Source organism: Lolium perenne, chromosome 3 (assembly GCF_019359855.2).
Source record: "Lolium perenne isolate Kyuss_39 chromosome 3, Kyuss_2.0, whole genome shotgun sequence".
Taxonomy (NCBI): domain Eukaryota; kingdom Viridiplantae; phylum Streptophyta; class Magnoliopsida; order Poales; family Poaceae; genus Lolium; species Lolium perenne.
In genome coordinates this window covers 135,585,800-135,599,004 of record NC_067246.2, presented here as the reverse complement: position 1 = coordinate 135,599,004, position 13,205 = coordinate 135,585,800, and the positions used below count along the sequence as shown (strand labels likewise).

Genomic DNA, 13,205 nt, shown 5'->3' with positions numbered 1-13,205 from the left:
CCCTAACAATCTTATGCTATTACATGACCAATCTCATCCAATCCCTACCATCCCCTTCGGCCTACAGCGGGGGAATTACTCACACATGGATGGGGGAAACATGGCTGGTTGATGTAGAGGCGTTGGCGGTGATGGCGGTGATGATCTCCTCCAATTCCCCGTCCGGCGAGTGCCGGAACGGAGACTTCGGCTCCCGCGACGGAGTTTCGTGATGTGGCGGCGTTACGGAGGGTTTCGGCGACTTCGACTTCTCCCGTGCGTTTTTAGGTCGAGGCCGATAAATAGTCCGAAGGAGGGCGTCGGAGGCCGGCCGAGGGGGCCACACCACGGGCCGCGCGGGCCCCCCCGGGCCGCGCCGCCTATGGTGTGGGGCCCTCGGGCCTCCACCTCAATTGTCCTTCTCTCCGTCATTATTCTGGGAAAATAGGGCCTTCTGCATAAATTCCGAGGATTTTCCCGAAAGTTGGATTTCTGCACAAAAACGAGACACCAGAGCAGTTCTGCTGAAAACAGCGTTAGTCCGTGTTAGTTGCATCCAAAATACACAAATTAGAGGCAAAACAATAGCAAAAGTGTTCGGGAAAGTAGATACGTTTTGGACGTATCAGGCCACGAGGCGACGACACGCCAGGGCGGCGCGGCCTGGGCTCTGGCCGCGCGGCCCTGTTGTGTGGGTCCCTCGTGTGGCCCCCTGACCTGCCCTTCCGTCTACTTAAAGCCTCCGTCGCGAAACCCCAGTACCGAGAGCCACGATACAGAAAACCTTCCAGAGACGCCGCCGCCGCCAATCCCATCTCGGGGGATTCAGGAGATCGCCTCCGGCACCCTGCCGGAGAGGGGAATCATCTCCCGGAGGTCTCTTCATCGCCATGATCGCATCCGGATCGATGTGTGAGTAGTTCACCCCTAGACTATGGGTCCATAGCAGTAGCTAGATGGTCGTCTTCTCCTCATTGTGCTATCATGTTCGATCTTGTGAGCTGCCTATCATGATCAAGATCGTCTATTTGTAATCCTACATGTTGTGTTTGTTGGGATCCGATGGATATTGAATACTATGTCAAGTTGATTATCAATCTATCATATATGTTATTTATGTTCTTGCATGCTCTCCATTGCTAGTAGAGGCTCTGGCCAAGTTGATACTTGTGACTCCAAGAGGGAGTATTTATGCTCGGTAGTGGGTTCATGCCTCCATTAAATCTGGGACAGTGATAGAAAGTTCTAAGGTTGTGGATGTGCTGTTGCCACTAGGGATAAAACATCGATGCTTTGTCTAAGGATATTTGTCTTGATTACTTTTATCACCTTACTTAATGCAATTGTCTGTTGCTTGCAACTTAATACCGGAAGGGGTTCGGATGATAACCTGAAAGTGGACTTTTTAGGCATAGATGCATGCTGGATGGCGGTCTATGTACTTTGTCGTAATGCCCTGATTAAATCTCATAGTACTCATCATGATATATGTATGTGCATTGTTATGCCTTCTTTATTTGTCAATTGCCCAACTGTAATTTGTTCACCCAACATCTGCTATCTTATGGGAGAGACACCACTAGTGAATTGTGGACCCCGGTCCTATTCTTTACATGTGAAATACAATCTACTGCAATTGTTCTTTACTGTTCTTCGCAAACAAACATCATCTTCCACACTATACATCTAATCCTTTGTTACAGCAAGCCGGTGAGATTGACAACCTCACTGTTACGTTGGGGCAAAGTACTTTGATTGTGTTGTGCAGGTTCCACGTTGGCGCCGGAATCCCTGGTGTTGCGCCGCACTACACTCCTCCGCCATCAACCTTCAACGTGCTTCTTGGCTCCTCCTGGTTCGATAAACCTTGGTTTCTTTCTGAGGGAAAACTTGCTACTGTCTGCATCACACCTTCCTCTTGGGGTTCCCAACGGACGTGTGTTAACTGCACGCATCACCCTGTTATAAGCAAACTCCACATGCGGCAAACAATCTTCCCACTCCTTCAGGTTCTTCTTGATCATGGATCTCAACAGTTGTGACAATGTTCTATTCACCATTTCAGTTTGACCATCAGTTTGGGGATGACACGTAGTACTGAAAAGTAGCTTCGTCCCCAGCTTTCTCCAAAGCGTCTTCCAGAAGTAGCTCATGAACTTCACGTCACGATCAGACACAATTGTCTTCGGAACTCCATGTAGACGTATAATCTCCCTGAAAAACAGGTTAGCAATATGTGGCGCATCGTCGCTCTTGTGGCAGGCAATAAAATGCGACATCTTAGAGAATCTATCCACTACCACAAATATAGAATCATAGCCTCTCTTAGTACGCGGCAAACCCAACACAAAATCCATACTAATGTCTTCTCATGGTGTACTAGGTGCCGGTAAAGGAGTATACAAACCGTGAGGCTTCAGCTTGGACTTGGACTTGTTGCAAGTAATGCATCTCTTCACATATCTGTCCACATCCCGCCTCATCTTTGGCCAATAAAAGTGGTCAGCTAGCATGAGTAGCGTCTTCTCACGCCCAAAGTGACCCATCAAACCTCCAGCATGAGATTCCTACAATAAGGGCAAACGCACAGATGATTCTGGAACACATAGTTTTTTAGCTCTAAACAAGAACTCATCATGTATGTGATATTTCTCCCATGTTTTACCAATAGCACACAGGCGATATGGTTTAGCAAAATCTTGATCAGTAGCATACAAATCACATAGTATCTCTAATCCAGGAATTTTAACATCAAGTTGAGTTAATAGCATATTCTTCCTAGATAGAGCATCAGCAACAATATTATCTTTTCCCTTCTTATGCTTAATAATGTATGGAAAAGACTCAATGAACTCAACCCACTTAGCAAGACGCCTATGCAAGTTAGATTGAGCTTTCAGATATTTTAAAGCTTCAATTTTAGACACATCTACTTCTACTCCATGCTTAGAGACAACATAACCTAGAAATATGACCTTATCTTTGCAAAATGTGCGCTTCTCAAGATTACCATAGAGTTTACTATCACGCAACACTAGCAAAACATGTCGAATATGTATAGTATGATCAGATTCATTGCGGTTGTAGATTAATATGTCATCAAAGTATACAACCACAAACTTGCCAATAAAATCACGCAAAACATGGTTCATCAGTCTCATGAAAGTGCTAGGTGCATTAGTTAAACCAAAAGGCATTACTAACCACTCATATAAATCAAATTTTGTTTTAAAGGTTGTTTTCCATTTATCCCCTCTTTCATCCTAATTTGATGATAACCACTACGCAAATCAATTTTAGAGAAAACATCAGCACCACTCAATTCATCTAGCATATCCTCTAAGCGGGGAATAGGATGACGATATCGAATAGTAATGTTGTTTATCGCTCTACAATCTACACACATGCACCATGTACCATCTTTCTTAGGAACTAGAATAGCAGGAACATCACAAGGACTAAGGCTTATGTGGATATAACCTTTATCGAGTAGCGCTTGTACTTGATTCTGTATCTCTTTCGTCTCTTCGGGGTTAGTTCTATATGGCGCCCTATTGGGCAGCGAGGCGCCGGGTATCAAGTCTATTTGATGCTCAATACCACGTAATGGTGGCAATCCTGCAGGCACCTCCTCCGGAAACACATCGCTGAATTCCTGCAAAACACTAGAAACACTAAGAGAAATAGGGGTCATGTCGTTAGAAACCAAAACCTCACCCTTGTACATGAGCACAAGAGGCATGGTTGTAGGATCCTCACTAAATTCTCTCATGTCCTCTTTGGTGGCCAATAAGAAAGGAATTCACTCTCTCACTTTTCATTATATCACTCACGACATTACAATTCTCTCGCCTATCTAGAGGTGCATCCTCCAAGTTTACTTTAATTTTCTGACGAGATTCATTGATAATTTAATGTGGTGACATAGGCTGATTTTCTTGCCCTTGAACTCCAAGTGATATGTATTGGCACGACCATTGTGTTGCACAGAACAGTCATAGAGCCATGGCCGACCCAATAATAGATGACACACCGTCATAGGAACCACATCAAAATCAATGGAATCCTTATACGGTCCAATCTCAAACTCAACACGCACCATGTGGTTTACCTTCATCTCACCATTGTCGCTCAACCACTGAATATAGTATGGATGCGGGTGCGGTAGATACTTCAACTTCAGCTTGGTACACAACTTCTTGCTTGCTGATGCGTGCAGTTGACACACATTCGTTGGGAACCCCAAGAGGAAGGTGTGATGCGTACAGTAGCAAGTTTTCCCTCAGTAAGAAACCAAGGTTATCGAACCAGTAGGAGTCAAGGAACACGTGAAGGTTGTTGGTGACGGAGTGTAGTGCGGCGCAACACCAGGGATTCCGGCGCCAACGTGGAACCTGCACAACACAATCAAAGTACTTTGCCCCAACGTAACAGTGAGGTTGTCAATCTCACCGGCTTGCTGAAAACAAAGGATTAACCGTATAGTGTGGAAGATGATGTTTGTTTGCGAAGACAGTAAAGAACAAGTATTGCAGTAGATTGTATTTCAGATGTAAAGAATGGACCGGGGTCCACAGTTCACTAGTGGTGTCTCTCCCATAAGATAAATAGCATGTTGGGTGAACAAATTACAGTTGGGCAATTGACAAATAAAGAAGGCATAACAATGCAAATACATATATCACGATGAGTACTATGAGATTTAATCAGGGCATTACGACAAAGTACATAGACCGCTATGTGGTGACCCTGCATACCACTGCATGTTGTAGTATGCCAGTCATTGATATAACATTCACGAAGTACCAATCCGCAAATATTACATCCCTCAGAGTAGTACAACAGAACATAGCAGGTCCATAACTCATTCACTTATTATTACAAGCAACATGTACATATCATCCCGGAGCTCCTCTTGGGTCCTAAGAGGGATACTCCTGGGTTCGAGGCGAACCCAACTTAACTTACAGCATAGAAGTCTAACTAGGTTATACATTTTATTCTCTTCGAGCAGTTAAGTACTAAGAGTTCGTACTGCTCGGATACTACTACTACTCGATAGGTCTAAGCTTGTTCTTCTCCGGAACCCTCCCCGGTTCCATAGACTATGAGGTAGTCTACTCCTTCGATGCCTCCTGAGAGGTCTGGTTCTTCATAGCCGATGATTTTGGCTCCTTCAGGGTTGTCGTTGTCCTCCTCCAGATGGTTCAGACAATCTAAGAAGGGGATTTAAGAGTGGTATGAGTACGAGCGTACTCAACAAGTTCATTATAGGAAAGAGGTGTTTAATGCACTAGCTACGGTATTAGACCAGAAAGTCTAATACCAATGCAAGTTTTGATAAACATTTCTTCAAGAGGTTGCTTTTATTTCAAAGAACTATGTCCGTCAGCCTTCACCGGTTTACTAGAACTTCATGGAGTTCCTTTCCGGCAGCGTTCGCAGTTCCAAATCCCGGAACAAGGAGTGACTGGTCACGATTCGTTACACTCTGCAGAGGTGTGTTGCTTTACCCATAAGAGATCTTAACCTTGGTGCCAACCGGGCAGCTTTCCCGTCTACACTTCCTTTGGTGTGAGGCCCGGTATAAGGTCCTAGTCAATCATGTTCCTCCGCTACCTCGAACACCCACCCTTTGTTGCATACCCCGACCCTGGGTCCTCGTCAGTCCCTGATGTCTACGCACGCTTCTATTCCTGTAGACAGTGTTGGGCCTCCAAGAGCAGAGGTTTGTAGAACAGCAGCAAGTTTCCCTTAAGTGGATCACCCAAGGTTTATCGAACTCAGGGAGGAAGAGGTCAAAGATATCCCTCTCAAGCAACCCTGCAATCACGATACAAGAAGTCTCTTGTGTCCCCAACACACCTAATACACTTGTTAGATGTATAGGTGCACTAGTTCGGCGAAGAGATAGTGAAATACAAGTGGTATGAATGAATATGAGCAGTAGTAACGGCGCCAGAAAAGTGCTTGCTGGCGTGCAGTTGATGGTAGTAATATTGCAGGAAGTAAAAATGCAGTAAAACAGTAAACAAGCGATGATTGCAGTATTTGGAAGCAAGGCCTAGGGATCATACTTTCACTAGTGGACACTCTCAACATTGCAATCATAATGGAATATAAATAAGCACTTCACTATGCTATTCCGAATTACTCTCTGGCAAGATAACGAACTCTAATTCATCATGTAGGCAAACCTTAAAGATGTATTCCCAAGTACTAATGAACACCCCACGCTGTCACTTTGAGCATTCATAGGAGGTACTAACACACCACAATTTCATAGAGACATCCAACTCAAATCATAACTCAGTGAATAAGTATTCTGTGAAATATAGCCTAAGAGACCCACACGGTGCACACACTGTCACCTTTACACACGTGGGACAAGGAGTCTCCGGAGATCACATAAGTAAAATCCACTTGAATAGCATAACGACATCTAGATTACAAAGCTCATCATATGAATCTCAATCATGTAAGGCAGCTCATGAGATCATTGTACTGAAGTACATGGGAGAGAGATTAACCACATAGCTACCGGTACAGCCCTTAGCCTCGATGGAGAACTACTCCCTCCTCATGGGAGACAGCAGCGTTGATGAAGATGGCGGTGGTGTCGATGGAGAAGCCTTCCGGGGGCACTTCCTCGTCCCTGCGGCGTGCCGGAACAGAGACTCCTGTCCCCCAGATCTTGGCTTCGCGATGGCGGCGGCTCTGGAAGGTTTCTCGTACCGTGGCTTTTTTCGTATCGAAGATTTAGGTCAGGGACCTTTAAATAGGCGAAGAGGCGGAGTCGGAGGGCTGACGAGGCGGTGACACAATAGGGGGGCGCGGCCCTGGCCCTGGCCGCGCCACCCTGTCATCTGGTGGCCCTGTGGCCCCCCTCTGCTGGCTCTCGGGTGTTCTGGAAGCTTCGTGGAAAAATAGGATGCTGGGCATTGATTTCGTCCGATTCCGAGAATATTTCCTTACTAGGATTTCTGAAACCAAAAACAGCAGAAAACAGGAACTGGCCCTTCGGCATCTCGTCAATAGGTTAGTTCCGGAAAACGCATCAAAACGATATAAAGTGTGAACAAAACATGTAGGTACTGTCATAAAACTAGCATGGAACATAAGAAATTATAGATACGTTTGAGACGTATCAAGCATCCCCAAGCTTAGTTCCTACTCGCCCTCGAGTAGGTAAACGATAACAAGGATAATTTCTTAAGTGACATGTTACCAACATAATCTTGATCAACATTATTGTAAAGCATATGAGATGAATGCAGCGATTCAAAGCAATGATGAAGACAATGAGTAAACAAATGAATCATATAGCAAAGACTTTTCATTAATAATACTTTCAAGACAAGCATCAATAGGACTTGCATAAGAGTTACTCATAAAGCAATAGATTCAAAGTAGAAGGCATTGAAGCAACACAAAGGATGATTAAGTTTCAGCAATTGCTTTCAACTTGCAACATGTATATCTCATGGATAGTTGTCAACATAAAGCAATATAACAAGTGCAATAGGTAAATGTGACGCCCCGGAACCGGTACCATGAGGATTCCAGCGATCCCGCCAAAATCTGCACGATATCGATTCAGAGACGCCCTCCGACACGACGTGCGCGACGAATCACACACGTGATGCCAGAGGAATTAACACGAGCGGTAACATTACAACAGGATTACAATAGAGCCCACAAGGTACATATATTACAACAACGACTCCAACGAGTCAAGATACAAATATACAATACAAAGATCCAAATCATACAGAAGATCGAATACGTCCGAGTACGGACAAGATACAAATTGGACTAAGAGTCCTGAAGATAACCAGTGGCGTCCATAACCCTGCCCAGGCCAAGCTGGAAGGGTAACCTTGCTAACGTCGTCATCTCGTACCTATCAAAGTCGGGCCATCGGTTGCCGACAAAAGGGAGGAAGCAAAAGAGAAAGAGGAAAGGCGAGAGTAAGTACCAAGGAACGAACTCCGGTACGTACTTAGCGAGACTAGAAATGGCTATGCTCGCCGGGCGAATATATATATCGCCTGGGGCTATATGGTAGGTTTAGCGGCAGCAAAACTATAACCAATAGAGACACACTACAACATCCGTCTACTTAGAGAAGATAAGAGAGCGCACAAGGTAACAGATAAATATTACACAAGCATAACCCAGCCAAATACACATATCCCCTTCAACAAAGCGAAGAGGCAATGTAAAAGGCACTCAACGGTGGACAAGTTTTATTAGGTATCGGTTGTAGTAATGCTATATTACTAATCAAGTTATTAGCAAATTATTATCAACAACATAAAGGTGTAAGTTGTTCTATGATCAAGCTATACAATTCCAAGTCGTCCATAACCGCGGACACGGCTTATCGATAAGATGTACATCCTGCAGGGGTTGCCCAAATGTAACCATACGCATGCTCGACCCACTTACGACAGGTGGATGTCTCACAACAAGACCGTTCCCAGTTCAACAAGAAAGTCTAGGGGGGGCACCCAACTAAGCTACCCGTGACGAAGTTCGACCGTACTCCGAGACGGACCCAGAGGTTGCGTAGGCGTCTAGGCGGGCACTAACGGCCAAGCACTAGATAAGTCGTCTAGCAATTATGCAGTGCAGTATAGAAATAAACCACCCAAAGGCAACAGGAAGTAAACACCCGAAGGCAACAGTATATAAACATGCATGCGCCAAATAAAACCAAGGTTGTGGCCCCCTTTTCAACTGACTTGAGAAAAGGTAATGGGTGAGGGGGTCCCGATAATCGTCCCCACGCATGGGTAGAGCGCTCAGTCTCGGAACAGATAACAAGAACTCGGATCCTAGGGGACATTAGCGAGTCAAAGTTCCGATGCTTTCGCAAAGGGGCTCACAGATGCCTCTGCTTACAATTTTAGTTGTTAACAAGTAAGTAAAACATGTGTATCTCCAACAACTGATATAGCATGTGATAACCTCCCAACAACCCAACATATCCCGATAACAGATCGAGATAAACATCAGAGCCTAAACACGCCTACGACTCGCAAGGCTCAAACATCAAGCAACGGCTATGGGTAAGGAATGATACATATAGGATTATTATGGTAACAAGTGGAATAGGGCACGTGACTCGATAAAGAAGCGCAACATAAGCATAGCAATGCGAGGGAGAGTATATAATAGGTGAAGAGAGAGGGCTCGCCTGTGGAAAGCTGCAGGAGAACTTGCCGGAGAACTCGTCGTATCTCACATCATCACTTCGTGGTCCTATCCGGGACGAAGCAAATGCTGGAACAAGCAACGAATGCAAACTTACTACTACAAATAAAGATCCAGCATGATCAAGATGATATGCATGACATGGCAGCGATGGTGCAATGCATCTTATCCACATTAAGCGGGATCGGAACCCGGGCAAACAATTAGGGTTGAAGTTGCATTTTCTACCGGCAAATTTAAGTGTTGATTAGCATGGCAGGGGTGCGCTACATCAAAATTAAACGGAGCGGGAAAAACCTAGGTGAAGTTCCGAAATACTCCGCATATATGTTAGGTGGGATTTAGGTGGGATGCATGAACTATCACGTCACGACATGATGCGAGATGCGAACAAATGAATGGATGGCATATTAATGTTCCTTGCATTTTTCTGATCAAAATGAATATAAAGTTTGTAGCAATTGGATTTGTAAAAGTACATATTAGAATCAATTGAAAAACCATCTGATTGCCAATTTTATGGAAACTGAGTTTGGAATTGGGCGGGAACATGATGCGAGATGCGAACAAATGAATGGATGGCATATTAATGTTCCTTGCATTTTTCTGATCAAAATGAATATAAAGTTTGTAGCAATTGGATTTGTAAAAGTACATATTAGAATCAATATGAATATAAAGTTTGGAATTGGGCGGGAACAGATGCAAAAAGGTTGGCTTTATTCCGCGCCAAGGGGATTCAAACTCAGGCCGTTCGGATCAAGAAGCAGGGATGGTACCAGTGGGCTGCTGAATTGGATTTGATAGAATACAGGAAACAGACCAGGTGAAGTGTAGCCCGTGGCGTAACTGAAGAATTAACACTGCTAACTGAAAACGTAACAGAGGGTGTTCCTGTAGATAGCGAATGTGCACAGATTTTAAAGTCATGACCGCGACGAAAATCGGGCACGGTTTTGCGCGAACCAAAAACAAAGATGGAGCTGGTTGTGGGGAGCATCGAAAGGAACCATTGGCTTGTGCTGAAGTTGTCTGGAATGCCGGTGAACTTCGCCTGAAAAACGGATCAGCGACGAGACCCTGCCAGCTGAAAACTGAAAACTGTTTCTGGGTCGAACTTTGAACGACGATGGCGTCGCCTACACTGCACGGTTTTAAACGATTCAAAGACCAGAAGAAAGAGGTTGAAGTTTTGCATCTACTGGAACAAACCGTTTGAAATTATACGATCAGTGTCGACGGGGATCTTCGTCGAAAGTGGCCACCGTGAAACAGCAAAAACTGTAACCTTTTCGTTTTCGTTTTCGCTCAGATCGTTCTCACGTCGATGATGCAGAGATGTTGGGGCATGCAGGGAAGAGGAGAGGGGGTGTGCTCACCCTGGTGGTGCTCGATGATGAGGGATGGGAGGCAGTGGAGCTATCGGCGTTGTGGAAGAAGGAAGGCCGGGGTAGACGTTGATGCAGATGTGGACGAGGGCGAGCAGCTGCGGGCGTCTCCGGCTCCGTGAAGCAGACGTCGAGGAAGAGGAGGTCACGGCAAACCCGTTCCCGCGCTCAGGCGAGGTCGACGGCGACCATGGTGTCGACGGCGAGGTGTATACAGCGGCGCTGTCTTCGGTGGGGTTTTGGTGGAAGAAGAAGAGAGGGTGGCGGCGCCGTTTGGAGGAGGGAAAAGATGGCTAGGGTTCTGCAGGTGGAAGATTTTATAGGAAGCAGCAGAGCTCCCAGGAACCGTCCCATCGCTAGACAGCGACCTGTAGGTGGCCAGATGCGCTGCCGTACATGGGAAAGAAGAAAAGAAGATGAGGGAAGAAGGTGGGCTGCATGCCACGATGTGGTTTGGCTCAAAAAGGAGCAAGCCAGGAAGAAAGAAAGGAGCTTCGGTTGAGACTTGGGCCAAAAAGGTTGGGCTGCTGCGGCTTCACTCTCACATTCTCTAAACATTTTGAATTGAGGAGAGAAATAGAGAAATAGGATTGGAAAGGAAACTATAAACATGTTTCAAACAAATTTTGAGACTTCAAAAATATTTAAACTAGATTTGAAATTGGTTTCCAAGATATCCAAAATAATAATATTTTGGTTTTATTATTATTTGAAATAAGACAAGGAGAAGGGGTTTATTAAAATAATTTTATTTTTGTCAAAGCATGTATATGATGTATGCATGATGATGATGACGCACAAAATAAAAGAACAAGCAAAATCTATTAGAGGTACTACCCGGGGCCGTTACAATCGACACCACTAACAAGGAACCTCGCCCCGACATTTGATCATGAAAATCGCCCTTACTTCAGACAAGACGAACATGCATAGCAACTCACATGATATTCAACAAAGGTAAAAGTTGATGGCGTCCCCAGAAACATGGTTACCGCTCAACAAGCAACTTATTAAGAAATAAGATACATAAGTACATATTCTTCACCACAATAGTTTTTAAGGCTATTTTCCCATGAGCTATGTATTGTAAAGGCAAAGTATAGAAGTTTAAAGGTAGCACTCAAGTAATGTACTTTGGAATGGCAGAGAAATACCATGTGGTAGGTAGGTATGGTGGACACAAATGGCATAGTTTTTGGCTCAAGGATTTGGATGCACGAGAAGAATCCCTCTCAATACAAGGCTAGGCTAGCAAGGTTGTTTGAAGCAAACTCAAGTATAAAATGGTGCAGCAAGACTCACATATGAACATATTGTAAGCATTATAAGACTTTACATCGTCTTCCTTGTTGTTCAAACACCTTAACCAGAAAATATCTAGACTCTAGAGACCAATCATGCAAACCAAATTTTAACAAGCTCTATGTAGTTCTTCATTAATAGGTGCAAGGTACATGATACAAGAGCTTAAACATGATCTATATGAGCACAACAATTTCCAAGTATCAAATTATTCAAGACATTATACCAATTACCACATGCGGTATTTTCCGTTTCCAACCATATATCAATGAACGAAGTAGTTCAACCTTCGCAATGAATATTAAGAATAAAGCTAAGAACACATGTGTTCATATGCAACAGCGGAGCGTGTCTCTCTCCCACACAAGCATGAATTTATTCAAACATAAACAAAAACAAACAGACGCTCCAAGTAAAGTACATAAGATGTGACCGAATAAAAATATAGTTTCAAGAGAAGAAACCTGATAGATTGTTGATGAAGAAGGGGATGCCTTGGGCATCCCCAAGCTTAGATGCTTGAGTATTCTTGAAATATGCAGGGATGAACCACGGGGGCATCCCCAAGCTTAGACTTTTCACTCTTCTTGATCATAGTATATCATCCTCCTCTCTTGACCCTTGAAAACTTCCTCCACACCAAACTCGAAACAACTCATTAGAGGGTTAGTGCATAATAAAAATTTCACATGTTCAGAGGTGACACAATCATTCTTAACACTTCTGGACATTGCCCAAAGCTACTGGAAGTCAATGGAACAAAGAAATCCATCCAACACAGCAAAAGAGGCAATGCGAAATAAAAGGCAGAATCTGTCAAAACAGAATAGTTCGTAAAGACGAATTTTTTAGAGGCACTGGACTTGCTCAGATGAAAATGCTTAAATTGAATGAAAGTTGCGTACATATCTGAGGATCACGCACGTAAATTGGCAGATTTTTCTGAGTTACCTACAGAGAACCCTGCCCAAATTCGTGACAGACAGAAATCTGTTTCTGCGCAATAATCCAAATCTAGTATCAACATTACTATCAAAGACTTTACTTGGCACAACAATGCAATAAAATAAGATATGGAGAGGTTGCTACAGTAGTAACAACTTCCAAGACTCAAATATAAAACAAAAGTACTGTAGTAAAATAAACACATGGGTTATCTCCCAAGAAGTTCTTTCTTTATAGCCATTAAGATGGGCTCAGCAATTTTTATGATGCACTCGCAAGAAATAAGAGTTGAAGCAAAAGAGAGCATCAAGAAGCAAATTCAAAACACATTTAAGCCTAACCCACTTCCTATAAAAAGGAATCTTGTAAATA

The 13,205-nt window shown here is 44.0% G+C and overlaps 1 long non-coding RNA gene across 1 annotated transcript; it reads right to left on the bottom strand.

The window, feature by feature from the left end:
• Window positions 1-7,646: 7,646 nt before the first annotated feature.
• LOC127342515 (uncharacterized) lies at window positions 7,647-10,851 on the bottom strand. The gene is made up of 2 exons (XR_007876719.2): window positions 10,578-10,851; window positions 7,647-9,267 (listed from the first exon to the last, which is right to left on the bottom strand). It is a non-coding gene; the product is annotated as an uncharacterized lncRNA (long non-coding RNA).
• Between the last annotated feature and the right edge of the window lie 2,354 nt (window positions 10,852-13,205).